This window comes from Nerophis lumbriciformis, linkage group LG08 (genome assembly GCF_033978685.3).
Source record: "Nerophis lumbriciformis linkage group LG08, RoL_Nlum_v2.1, whole genome shotgun sequence".
Classification (NCBI taxonomy): Eukaryota; Metazoa; Chordata; class Actinopteri; order Syngnathiformes; family Syngnathidae; genus Nerophis; species Nerophis lumbriciformis.
The window spans coordinates 23,531,313-23,544,177 of record NC_084555.2 but is presented as its reverse complement, the minus strand read 5'-3'; the positions used below and the strand labels follow the sequence as shown (position 1 = coordinate 23,544,177).

At 39.3% G+C, this 12,865-nt stretch overlaps 1 long non-coding RNA gene across 1 annotated transcript; it reads right to left on the bottom strand.

Annotated features, from left to right (window-relative positions):
- Positions 1 to 2,842: 2,842 nt before the first annotated feature.
- On the bottom strand, positions 2,843 to 3,335 carry LOC133611259 (uncharacterized). Its single transcript, XR_009815965.2, has 3 exons — positions 3,176 to 3,335; positions 3,009 to 3,088; positions 2,843 to 2,879 (listed from the first exon to the last, which is right to left on the bottom strand). It is a non-coding gene; the product is annotated as an uncharacterized lncRNA (long non-coding RNA).
- Positions 3,336 to 12,865: the final 9,530 nt, after the last annotated feature.

The following is a 12,865-nucleotide window of genomic DNA, read 5'->3' as shown; positions in this document are numbered from 1 at the left end:
TGGCGCAAATTGCAGCCACGCTTCCGTCAGTCTACCCCAGGGCAGCTGTGGCTATGAAAGTAGCTTACCACAACCAGGTGTGAATTAATGATGGGTTCTACATGTAAAGAGACTTTGGGTGCTTAGAAAAGCGCTATATGAATCCCAGTTATTATTATTATTATTATGGTGCACATTTATACGATCATCATAATACAGTCAAATATATACTATCAGCATATCAGCATACTATCAGGGTGATGGGTCAAATGCAGAGAATAATTTCGCCACACCTAATGTGTGTGTGACAATCATTGGTTTGATTGATTGATTGATTGATTGAGACTTTTATTAGTAGGTTGCACAGTGAAGTACATATTCCGTACAATTGACCACTAAATGGTAACACCCGAATAAGTTTTTCAACTTGTTTAAGTTGGGGTCCACTTAAACTGATTCATGATACAGATATATACTATCATCTATACTATCATCATAATACAGTCATCACACAAGATAATCATCAGGGTGTATACATTGAATTATTTACATTATTTACAATTCGGGGTGTGGAGGGGGAGGGGGGGGGGTTAGGTTTGGTTGTTATCATCAGTCATCAACAATTGAGAACAGAGAAATGGATATTGAAACAGTGTAGGTCTGACTTGGTACTTTAGATACTCAAGTTTGATCGCCTTCTTTGTGCTTCATCAGAGCCAAAGACGACCTAAGAGGGGCCGATTGAAGGACCTAACCAAACTATCCTATCTCTACCATGTGTATTGGTTTATCTCAGTGTTTTTGCCTTTTTCTGTGGGGTACACTCTTAGAAATAAAAGTGCTAAGTAGAACCATATAAGGTTCTTCGGCTCGTTCTTATAGGAGAACCCTTTTTGGCTCCAGGTAGAACCTTTTTATAAAGGTTCCACCTGGAACCCTTTTGGAGGGTTCTACCTAGAACCCAACATGAAGGGTTATACCTAGAACTGTGTGTGTAAGGTTCCACCCAGAACCCGCATGAGAGGTTCTACAAAGAACCCACGCAGGGAGTTCCACTAACAACCCTTTCATGTTTCAAGGGTTTCATCTAGAACCCACACAGGGAGTTCCACTAAGAACCCTTTCATATTTCAAGGGTTTCATCTAGAACCCACACAGGGAGTTCCACTAACAACCCTTTTGTATTTCAAGGGTTTCATCTAGAACCCACACAGGGAGCTCCACTAAGAACCCTTTTGTATTTCAAGGGTTTCATCAAGAACCCACACAGGAAGTTCCACTAAGAACCCTTTTGTATTTCAAGGGTTTCATCTAGAACCCACGCAGGGAGTTCCACTAAGAACCCTTTTGTATTTCAAGGGTTTCATCTAGAACCCACGCAGGGAGCTCCACTAAGAACCCTTTTGTATTTCAAGGGTTTCATCTAGAACCCACACAGGAAGTTCCACTAAGAACCCTTTTGTATTTCAAGGGTTTCATCTAGAACCCACGCAGGGAGTTCCACTAAGAACCCTTTCGTATTTCAAGGGTTTCATCTAGAACCCACACAGGGAGTTCCACTAAGAACCCTTTCATGTTTCAAGGGTTTCATCTAGAACCCACACAGGGAGTTCCACTAAGAACTCTTTCATGTTTCAAGGGTTTCATCTAGACCTGACACAGGGGGTTCTAAAAACATCCCTTTTCAAAGGTTTTCACCGATAACCGTCTTGTCTTCTGAGGGTTCTATAAAGAACCATATTGTATTCTACAGATCAGTTTAGTTTATATTATATTGTGGTCATTTATCATGTTGACATTGAACCAACATTCAAAACATTTTAATGAGAAAAACATTTATTTAAAGATAGTCCAACAAAACAGGAGAGGCTGTGTAGGTCCCAGGGGAGAACAGGTCAAAAGTCAGCATAGGTCCAGTGGAATCAGCAACATGACAGGCCACACACATCATGCTGTCCTCAGTAGGTGAATTTGTGTAAATAAATCTCCAGCAATGGTGACATGGCAGAAAGAGACACAAAATAGTTTTAGTTCAATCAATCCAAGGTGCACTTACTGCATTTACTGTGCCTTATTGTAAGCTATCTACAAACAATAAAATAATGCATGGTCCAATGAAAATAATCAGTGTACATACCGTACTGTATTTACTAATTGTGACAGTGGAACAGAATCATGAGAAAGTGAGGGAATCCCACAAAGTTTTCACATTGATTTAAATAATGTTGAAATACTTTTCAGTGTTATGTAACAAGTACTCAAAATGTTACATATTGTAACAATAATGGAAATCTAGAGACGTCACTATGCCAAAATCAAACAAAATGCATTGGTCCAAAATATGTGTTAAATACGGGATTTTTTTTTTTTATCAATATGTGCAAACAAAGGGCAGCAGCGGGAATTTGACCATTAACAAGAACATAAAGCATGAAATCCCATGCTGCAACACATCTACTCACTACTCCCCACTTCCGACACAGTTGTATAGTCTCTTCACTGAAATGGGTACAACACTGTGGTCCTTGATCCCCAACACAAATCTTTCAATGAAAATAAGAGTTTTTCTCAGTTCCTTTGGGTACTGGACAGCAAAAACAATATAGAGTGACATTAATGCACTCCTGCGATGAGGTGGCGACTTGTCCAGGGTGTACCCCGCCTTCCGCCCGATTGTAGCTGAGATAGGCTCCAGCGACCCCCGCGACCCCAAAGGGAATAAGCGGTAGAAAATGGATGGATGGATGGATTAATGCACTCATAGCATATGATATGTCCATGCTGCTGTCCTCAGTCAAAACTTGTATACCATCCAGGTATAGGGTTATCCTTTGTGCCTGCAAAGGGTTCCACTCGTGTGTGGTATGGAGCATGATTGCTGGAGTAGGCACGCTTGGCTCCTATGCAATAAAAACAGATATACAGTATGTCAGTAAATAAAACCTGCTGTGAAAACAGCAAAATGACTCAATGTTGCCATATATGGATAATGCCAATTCCTAAATCTTGACCTTAAATGCAGTATTTACCTCCAGTAGAGTGTATAGAAAGGATGAGTCCTCTCTGAAAATGGAAGGCAGCAGTAGAATTGCTGCATCCCTAATGAGTCCTGAGGAAATAAAATTATTCTGTAATATTTTTTGTTTTCAGAAATACAGATTGTGGCTCCTATAGATACACATATAGGCCTAGATACCTTGTCTTACTGAATCATCCAGGCAGGCATTGATTGCCCTCTGGCAGCAGTCCTTTAGGTCACACATAGATGCTCTTTGAACCATCTTCGTTGCCATTCGATCCAGCTCTGTGACCATTCTGCGATCAGCTTCGACAAGGAATTGCTCCTTCATCTTCCACAGAAGCTGTAAGGAGGGATAAAAAGTGTCATCTCAAAATACTTGATGATCATAAATGAAATAATACACATACAATTAAATATGGTCAATTCAATGCTTGAAGATACCAACTATTTTAGGAAGCTTCAGTGCGGGAAACTTTTCGATGATTTCCTCTGCCTTGGCAGTTGCCATGAAGGTCTTTCGGTATGCATAGGTTCGTCTCATTCTCTCCTTTAAAGAGTTCAGATCTGGGTGTACCTTAAGCATCTCTAGACATTTCATTGATATGAGCTTAAATGCTCCTTTCATCCTCTCTACATTCTTCACTCTCCTGAGCCTATATGCATTCAAGAAAAATGACAAGCAATATAGTAAGAGGTAACCATTAAGATGAGGTGTACATGTTTTTTGAAAAGTTATATAATATGGAAGAATCATCCTCTCTGTAACCTTCGTCTTGTGTTATCTTTCTGCTACCATGTTGGAGACCAAGCTCAAGCCCAGTCTCCCTGCTCCTCCTACCCGCACATTAGTGTGTGCTCAACATGGATGTATTAGATCCATGGTGCTCACCAGCCCACCCATCCCTCCAAAGACGAGCTGGATGGCGACAGCAACGCCGCTACCGACAACGTTAAAGCTCCTTCTAACATTGACAATTTATACTATAATATTTCATTAAAATAACAACTACGATAACCTTTTTAGGATGATTTAAGATTAATTTTACAAATATATTGTAACCTATTTTGTTATGGCAGCTCTCAGCAGAGCTTTGTCAGGTATTGTATTGTTTGACCACAATACAATTTGTTTGTTTGTTTTCTAAAAGAAAACAATAATAATAAGCAAACGAACAAAACATAACAAGAAACAAATGCTTAGTCCACCTTTTACCATAAAAGTCCTCAGCTAGGGTCAAGCATGCTGAAATAAGATATTATATTTAGCTCACCTTGATTCTTGGAAGTTTCTTCTGTTCTCTCTCCTGTTCTTCTTTGTTCTGTTCTGTTCACAGTAATCACTATTGGTATGTCACACCTGGTTTGTAGGCAGGGAAGACCAGACCATGTGGTGCAATCCATGGGGCAACCAGCTCTTAACTCACACATGACAGCCACCATCATGCCAGCTCCCTGGCCCAACACACCAAACCTTGCCCTTTCCCCTGGGAGATCAGGGTTCAATTCCCAGCATCAACAAACCCTGATGTATTAGCCTAAAAGTCAGCATTACAGTGTGGTTTTTGCATCAGTTAAGGCTTGGCCTCTGACATCAAAGACCATTGTCTATCAATGAACTTATGTGCAGCTTCACAACTCGACTAAGCCAGTCAGCAGGATACAGCAGCCATGGGATGAGGCCGATCATGGAAAAGTATGAGGAGGAGACAAATACATGAGTAAAATTGTCTGTAAAATAAGTGTTTAATATTTTTTAAATTGTCTGTCACTAATCCACACATCACCTCAGTATGCATTAACATGGTCACTCTGCATCAACCAGGCCTTGAACTCACAACTTCAAACTGTATCCCTAGATCACTTGACTTGTAACATACTTTCAAAAGCCTTTGTCCAGTGAGTCGTATAGCACACTTAGATGCCCCAGAAAGAGGGGTTATATCCTTGCTGCAGGGACCACCTTGCTAGTTCTTTGCTGTGTGTCATTTCCTCCTGAAGATGGGAGTAGTTTAACTACGGTAAACTAAATACACACAATTATAACTGCTGCGCAGCGATGGGTCGGGTCCGGGCGATTTTTGGCAAATTAAGGCAATTCTGAGCAACAAACAGGAGAACAGGAAGGCAAGACAGTTGACAATATAATGTTGCTTTTGCACCAGTTGAGGCTAAAATCCACAACAATAGAACCAAAGACTGTGGTCTATCATGCTGAGCTAATTGGCAAGTGACAATTCAACAGTGGCTTCACAAATTGATTAAGCCATTCACTGTTGTGCATGCAGATTTGAAACCACTGTAAATATATCAGTTATCAAGACACAAATCTGAAAATATACATATTGCATCTAGACAGAATGGAGATATTGGTAATTTGATTTTTTAATTGATTCGATTTGCTCCATAAGTTAATAACTGATGTTTAATCTATCATGACTCTAAAATGTATATGTTTGTTTCACAAAGACCATTTGGCATTTTCATGAGCTGTCATCACCACCTTTGTCAGGGCTTGAACCCAGGTTCTTTGGCACCAAGAACCAGCTCCTAAATCACTGAGCTATTTCTCAAACGGAATCACTAGCCAGACAGCAGTTGTCTAGACAGATTTAAAAAATGGTCATTCTAGTCACAGCTAATCTTTGCCTGAGTCAACAAGATTTGCTGATGAAGATCTTGCTTTCTTATAATTAATAGTTGTGGAAATAAATTGGTAACAGAACATTTCAGTTATAGGACTGCCATTATTTGTATGTCTGATCAGAAGGTGTAAGGTAATAGACTAGTATGGTGGACCTGATGACTGAAGGCAGTCAGCTGGTTAGCTCAGTCACTATTGCCAGTGACTTTAGACTGGGTGGCAGGTGTTCAAATCCCAAGATGGGCAAATATGTTACAGCTTGATCAACAGGATCTGGGGAAGAAGAGCTTGCTTTAAAATAAACAAAAAAATTGTATATGAAAAGTATTTGTATCAGCACTCACAAGGAAATGTATTTTGCACCATTATTGGCAAATGTTATCAGGAAGTATGTCCCTGGTGACACAGGATCTTACCCATGCTTTCAACAATCTCTGAAGAACTCTTTCTTCCAAAAACGGTTCTCTGGATCAAAATAGTTCTTACTGGAACCCTTAGTGTTAGTGAGAACCCTTTTAAAACCAATTATTCAGAAAAGGGGTTTTAAAGGGTTCTCTGGATCAAAATGGTTCTTACTGAAACCATTAGCGTTACCAAGAACCCTTGAAAAACCCTTTCTTCGGGAAAGGGTTTTTCAGAAGCAAATGGTTCCAGTTAGAACCTCAGCCCTTGTAGAAGAACCCTTTTGGAACCCTTATTTCTAAGAGTGTAGAAAAAGTTGCAAATGACCTCCGTTTATTTCTGGGTGCTCTTGCTAGCATGCAAAAAAACGTTTTTAACATTTAACAGTTCCGACTCCACTATAAAAGATAATTGAAGAGATTCTACCAGTCACCATACGGTCCTGTGTCCTGCTATCAGAGTGAGAAGCATTAGACAAATAATGGACGTGACATAAGCTGGAGTTAATTGTGTTTTTTCTAACTTAGTGTAACTTTGTGCATGCCAGTGGAGGTTTGTGTGTCTTTGCAGCTTGCTGTGTATCGTGTATTCATAGGTGTGTAATGCAACTTTGAACATGATTTGTGGGCGTGCGCCACACACATGCACAAACACACACCCCACGAACAACAAACATTGAACCCTCTCTGGCTAATCAGTCCCTTGTGAAAGCATCTTGATGTTCCTCACAAACATGGTTTGGATTTTGTTAAGCCAATATTACAGAGAAAAGAAGGATGGTGGCCTGGTATTTGAGGTCAAATAGATTGCATGGGATGATATGCAGCTCTCTCTGCGTGTACAAATCTTTGCGTTCCATCTTTGTGGGTGGCCACACAGAGAGAATTAGTGGTAGAGTGCCAGGCTGCTCTTTAACTAAAAAAATATGTTCGGATACAGGATCCTGCTGCGATGGCACACGTGCAGTGGTTCTCAAACTTTTTTCACCAAGTACCACCATAATGACCACCATTAACCCTTGAGTAATGTTCATATTGTTGTTACTCAGCCAGCGTTTGTGGGTCTGATGGACCCGTTGCATTTTGTGGCTTTTAATGCCTCACAATCAAACACTTTTATGTTAAAATACTAGTATTTTAACATAAAGGTATGTATACAGTATATTTATGTTAAAATTCTAGTATTTTAACATAAAAGTATGTATATATTTATGTTAAAATTCTAGTATTTTAACCTAAAAGTGTTTGATTGTGAGGCATTAAAAGCCACAAAATGCAACGGGTCCATCAGACCCACAAACGCTGGCTGAGTAACAACAATGTGAACTTTGCACGGAAAATTTCTCTGCCAGTTTCTGCACCTGCGGTTCCCACACAAGGTTGCAACATTGTTTGTCAACACTGTCTGCTCTCATTTTCTGGCACAATTGACCCTCTGACGTTCTGTGTACCTACACTCTGTCCTCCTCCTGTCTAGGCCTGCTGTGTGTGTGTGTGTGTGTGTGTGTGTGTGTGTGTGTGTGTGTGTGTGTGTGTGTGTGTGTGTGTGTGTGTGTGTGTGTGTGTGTGGTACACAGAACATCAATTTCCACACTTCTATTAGCCCCGGGTCCAGTGGACCCGGACATCTTATATGTAATAGAAATGTGTAGGGGGGGTGTATGGTGTGTGGTCATTAAATATGTATTCTGATATATATTCTTCACAGATAATGAGCCAAAGTCAGTGAGTCTCAGTTTGAAAAATTAATTAATTGTATTATTTTTCTTTTAATAAAAAAATGAACACCACACAAGGGTACAATACAGTAGCGTAGTAGCACTAAGTATCTATTAAAAACAGGGCAGGGGTTTTATTTACACAAGTATATTTCATATTTTTGGCCACTGCATGTGTTCTGCGTGTTGATTGGCTGGGAAGCAGGGAAAAGGCAGATGTTATCGGAGAATGGGAAGAACATTCGGTTGTCACGCCTGTTGAGTGATAGAAATGACGGATTAAGACGGTTCTGTTTGTGTTTTGATTGTTTATTTTGCCGTCGACTGCGGCCTCAAATAAGCGGATTGTAACAACTTCCATTGTCGGAAAGGCCCAACAACGTCTTTTTTTTTTTTGTTGAGGAAATTAAAATGCGCAAACATTCCGCAGAAATCAATGGTAAACTTTCACAACTGTGCCATCAGAAATGTCCTCACTTACAGCTTTTTAGTGTGGTTTGCTAGCTGCACTCAAGCGAACCAACACGCCCTCCAGCGAGTGGTTAAAGCGGCGGGGAAAATTACAAGGACGATACTCCCAGAGATGAGTGCCATGTACACAACTCGCTGCCTAAAGCGAGTACACAACATCCTGAAGGACAGATACCACCCAGCACATGGCCTCTTCAACCTGCTACCCTCTGGAAGGAGGTATAGATTGATTCGCGCCAGGACCACCAGAATGTCTCACAGTCTGTATCCCCAGGCTGTGAGACTGCTAAATGAACAGTCTGCCCCTTTGCTTCCCCGGACCATCTTATTACCTCACTCTTCACCACTTCAATAAATGTGCTCTGGACATTGCAATGCTGCAACATCAACGTAACACCCATCAGACATCCGACTGTTCCCACCCCCACGTCCCTCTATTCGCCATCTTCCTAACAATGCTAAACTGTAAACTATGGTCAACCTGCACTTCAATGCAGTTTCTATGCCAATGGACAAAGCTCAAACAAAATCTCGTAGACATGTATGACTTAAATGTTATTATGACAATGACAATAAAGGAATTGATTGATTGATTGATTGATTGATTGATTGATTGATTGATTGATTGATTATGTACTGTGGCAGAAAAAAAATCACTGAGCGTGAATTAAGGTTGCTGTGAGCACTTATCGCACACTTCTTCATTAATTACGCCATAAAACTTTGTAAAGGGATGGGGCCTGGATCCAGGAAGGACAGGCTAAACTTTATTAAAGATCTGACAAATGGTCAGAGCACAAACACTAAAATTCTGGAACAAGGGGATGGATCAAATGCAGAAGGTAATTTGTGTGTGACTATCAGTGGTACTTTAACTAGAACTTTATTCAGCGGTGAGTCAACACGTCCTTTGTAATAGTTTTAATTCAGTTTAGCAGCATCACGACCGCGTCCATTTAAGAGCCCATAGAAATAATTGCTAATTTAGCGTCGCTTCGTCATCGTGACAGCTTTACAGCCGTAGTTCTGAAACGACCATATTATTGAAGTTTATATCATAGCTGTCCCTTTTTCCCTAAATATATTATGATGTCTGGGTGGAATTAGATGTTCATAGTTTTTGCTCATTTATTGTGTTTTGTTTACTTTTGCAAACAATGCCTTCGCAGCATAGCAGATTTAAAGTGCAGTAGGAGATATCGAAGACTTTTCTTTCCTCTTGGATATATTAATCTTACCTTTTCATATAAACTTTGTACATTATTTGGAATATAAACACATGACTATTGAGCATGCTGGATTGAACTGAATTTTACTTGTCAATGTACCGGTAATTTATTTTTTTGTTTATTGTTAATACGTGATCATATATAGTGAATCCAAATCTTTACGTAACTTGTTGAATATTAATAATAGATATTTTCTTAAAGTGGCTGTTTGCAACATTCACACAGGCGCCAACTTTCCAATATATTTTACACAGTATATCCCGCCCTATTACGGCTTCTCGTATGTAATGACATAATTACACATGTACATTACACATGTTGTGATAACACCCATTAGCTTTGGGTGTTATCAGCTAATATTAGCAATTTAGTTAGCGTTTGCTGTCATTAAATGTATATTCTATCATAACAACAACATAACTGCGAATCGTTAGTTGCTTCTCTTGGACTGCTTTTGTGTGTGTGCAACGCGTACATGTTGACAAGACCGGGTGAGTGACCGCCGCAAACAACAATCATTTCATTCGGGCCAATAGAAACATTTATTTCATAAACTTTCTAATTCTAAAAAATATAGACAATTGTCAAACAAATGTATTCTGTTAAACCACTAATGGTAACAGGAGCTAGTCGGTAGTGTTCTTGTTATAATTTTTGCTTTGAAAAATCTTACTGTGAGGAAGTAGCAAACAGCACCCTTAATATTTAATTATTGAACGGCATTTTTGTTGGTTGTTGTGTTGGTTGTGTCTTTTATGCACACTCCTATAGCCAAATATACAAACCCCGTTTCCATATGAGTTGGGAAATTGTGTTAGATGTAAATATAAACGGAATACAGTGATTTGAAAATCCTTTTCAACCCATATTCAATTAAATGCACTACAAAGACAAGATATTTGATGTTCAAACTCATAAACTTTATTTTTTTTTGCAAATAATAATTAACTTAGAATTTCATGGCTGCAACACGTGCCAAAGTAGTTGGGAAAGGGCATGTTCACCACTGTGTTACATGGCCTTTCCTTTTAACAACACTCAGTAAACGTTTGGGAACTGAGGAGACACATTTTTTAAGCTTCTCAGGTGGAATTCTTTCCCATTCTTGCTTGATGTACAGCTTAAGTTGTTCAACAGTCCGGGGGTTTCCGTTGTGGTATTTTAGGCTTCATAATGCGCCACACATTTTCAATGGGAGACAGGTCTGGACTACAGGCAGGCCAGTCTAGTACCCGCACTCTTTTACTATGAAGCCATGTTGATGTAACACGTGGCTTGGCATTGTCTTGCTGAAATAAGCAGGGGCGTCCATGGTAACGTTGCTTGGATGGCAACATATGTTGCTCCAAAACATGTATGTACCTTTCAGCATTAATGGCGCCTTCACAAATGTGTAAGTTACCCATGTCTTTGGCACTAATACACCCCCATACCATCACAGATGCTGGCTTTTACACTTTGCACCTATAACAATCCGGATAGTTCTTTTCCTCTTTGGTCCGGAGGACACGACGTCCACAGTTTACAAAAACAATTTAAAATGTGGACTCGTCAGACCACGGAACACTTTTCCACTTTGTATCAGTCCATCTTAGATGAGCTCAGGCCCAGCAAAGCCGACGACGTTTCTGAGTGTTGTTAATAAACGGTTTTGGCCTTGCATAGGAGAGTTTTAACTTGCACTTACAGATGTAGCGACCAACTGTAGTTACTGACAGTGGGTTTCTGAAGTGTTACTGAGCCCATGTGGTGATATCCTTTACACACGGATGTCGCTTGTTGATGTAGTACAGCCTGAGGGATCGAAGGTCACGGGCTTAGCTGCTTACGTGCAGTGATTTCTCCAGATTCTCTGAACCCTTTGATGATATTACGGACCGTAGATGGTGAAATCCCTAAATTCCTTGCAATAGCTGGTTGAGAAAGGTTTTTCTTAAACTGTTCAACAATTTGCTCACACATTTGTTGACAAAGTGGTGACCCTCGCCCCATCCTTGTTTGTGAATGACTGAGCATTTCATGGAATCTACTTTAATACCCAATCATGGCACCCACCTGTTCCCAATTTGCCTGTTCACCTGTGGGATGTTCCAAATAAGTGTTTGATGAGCATTCCTCAACTTTATCAGCATTTATTGCCACCTTTCCCAACTTCTTTGTCACGTGTTGCTGGCATCAAATTCTAAAGTTAATGATTATTTGCAAAAAAAAAAAAATGTTTATCAGTTTGAACATCAAATATGTTGTCTTTGTAGCATATTCAACTGAATATGGGTTGAAAAGGATTTGCAAATCATTGTATTCCGTTTATATTTACATCTAACACAATTTCCCAACTCATATGGAAACGGGGTTTGTACTTCTGGTCGCCAAAAGTAAAGATATAGCTGTTAATTGGTTCCGGGCCTGGCCATGGCAAATTAAGTGCAGAAAACTAGGAATTATTAATTACAAATTCAATATTTTCATAGCTATAGCATAAAAAACGACTTAAAAAGAATTGACACTAAGATATGAGGGGCCGTTAGGGACATTATTCAGAATTACCTCTTACATACACTACTGAAATGCTCTCACATAAACAACTGAAATCTTTTTCTTTTATACACACTACTGAAACACTCTTATAAACACTACTGAAATGCTCTTACATACACTACTGAAATGCTCTCACATAAACAACTGAAATGTTCTTCTTTTATACACACTACTGAAACACTCTTATAAACACTACTGAAATGCTCTTACATACACTACTGAAATGCTCTTATAAATACTACTGAAACACTCTTATAAACACTACTGAAACACTCTTACATACACTACTGAAACACTCTTATAAACACTACTGAAATGCTCTTACATACACTACTGAAACACTCTTATAAACACTACTGAAATGCTCTTACATACACTACTGAAACACTCTTATAAACACTACTGAAATGCTCTTACATACACTACTGAAACACTCTTATAAACACTACTGAAATGCTCTTACATATACTACTGAAACACTCTTATAAACACTACTGAAACACTCTTATAAACACTACTGAAACATTCTTACATACACTACTGAAACACTCTTATAAACACTACTGAAACATTCTTACATACACTACTGAAACACTCTTATAAACACTACTGAAACATTCTTACATACACTACTGAAACACTCTTATAAACACTACTGAAACATTCTTACATACACTACTGAAACACTCTTATAAACACTACTGAAATGTTTTTGTCTCACGCACACACACACACCTGGAATTATTTTTCACTAGTATGTATAAACGGATTTCACCTGTGTGTGTGTGTGTGTGCTTTTTACACGTCCGTGTGAGAGACAACAATTTCAGTAGTATGTGTGCAAAGATTTCAGTTATGTGTATGAG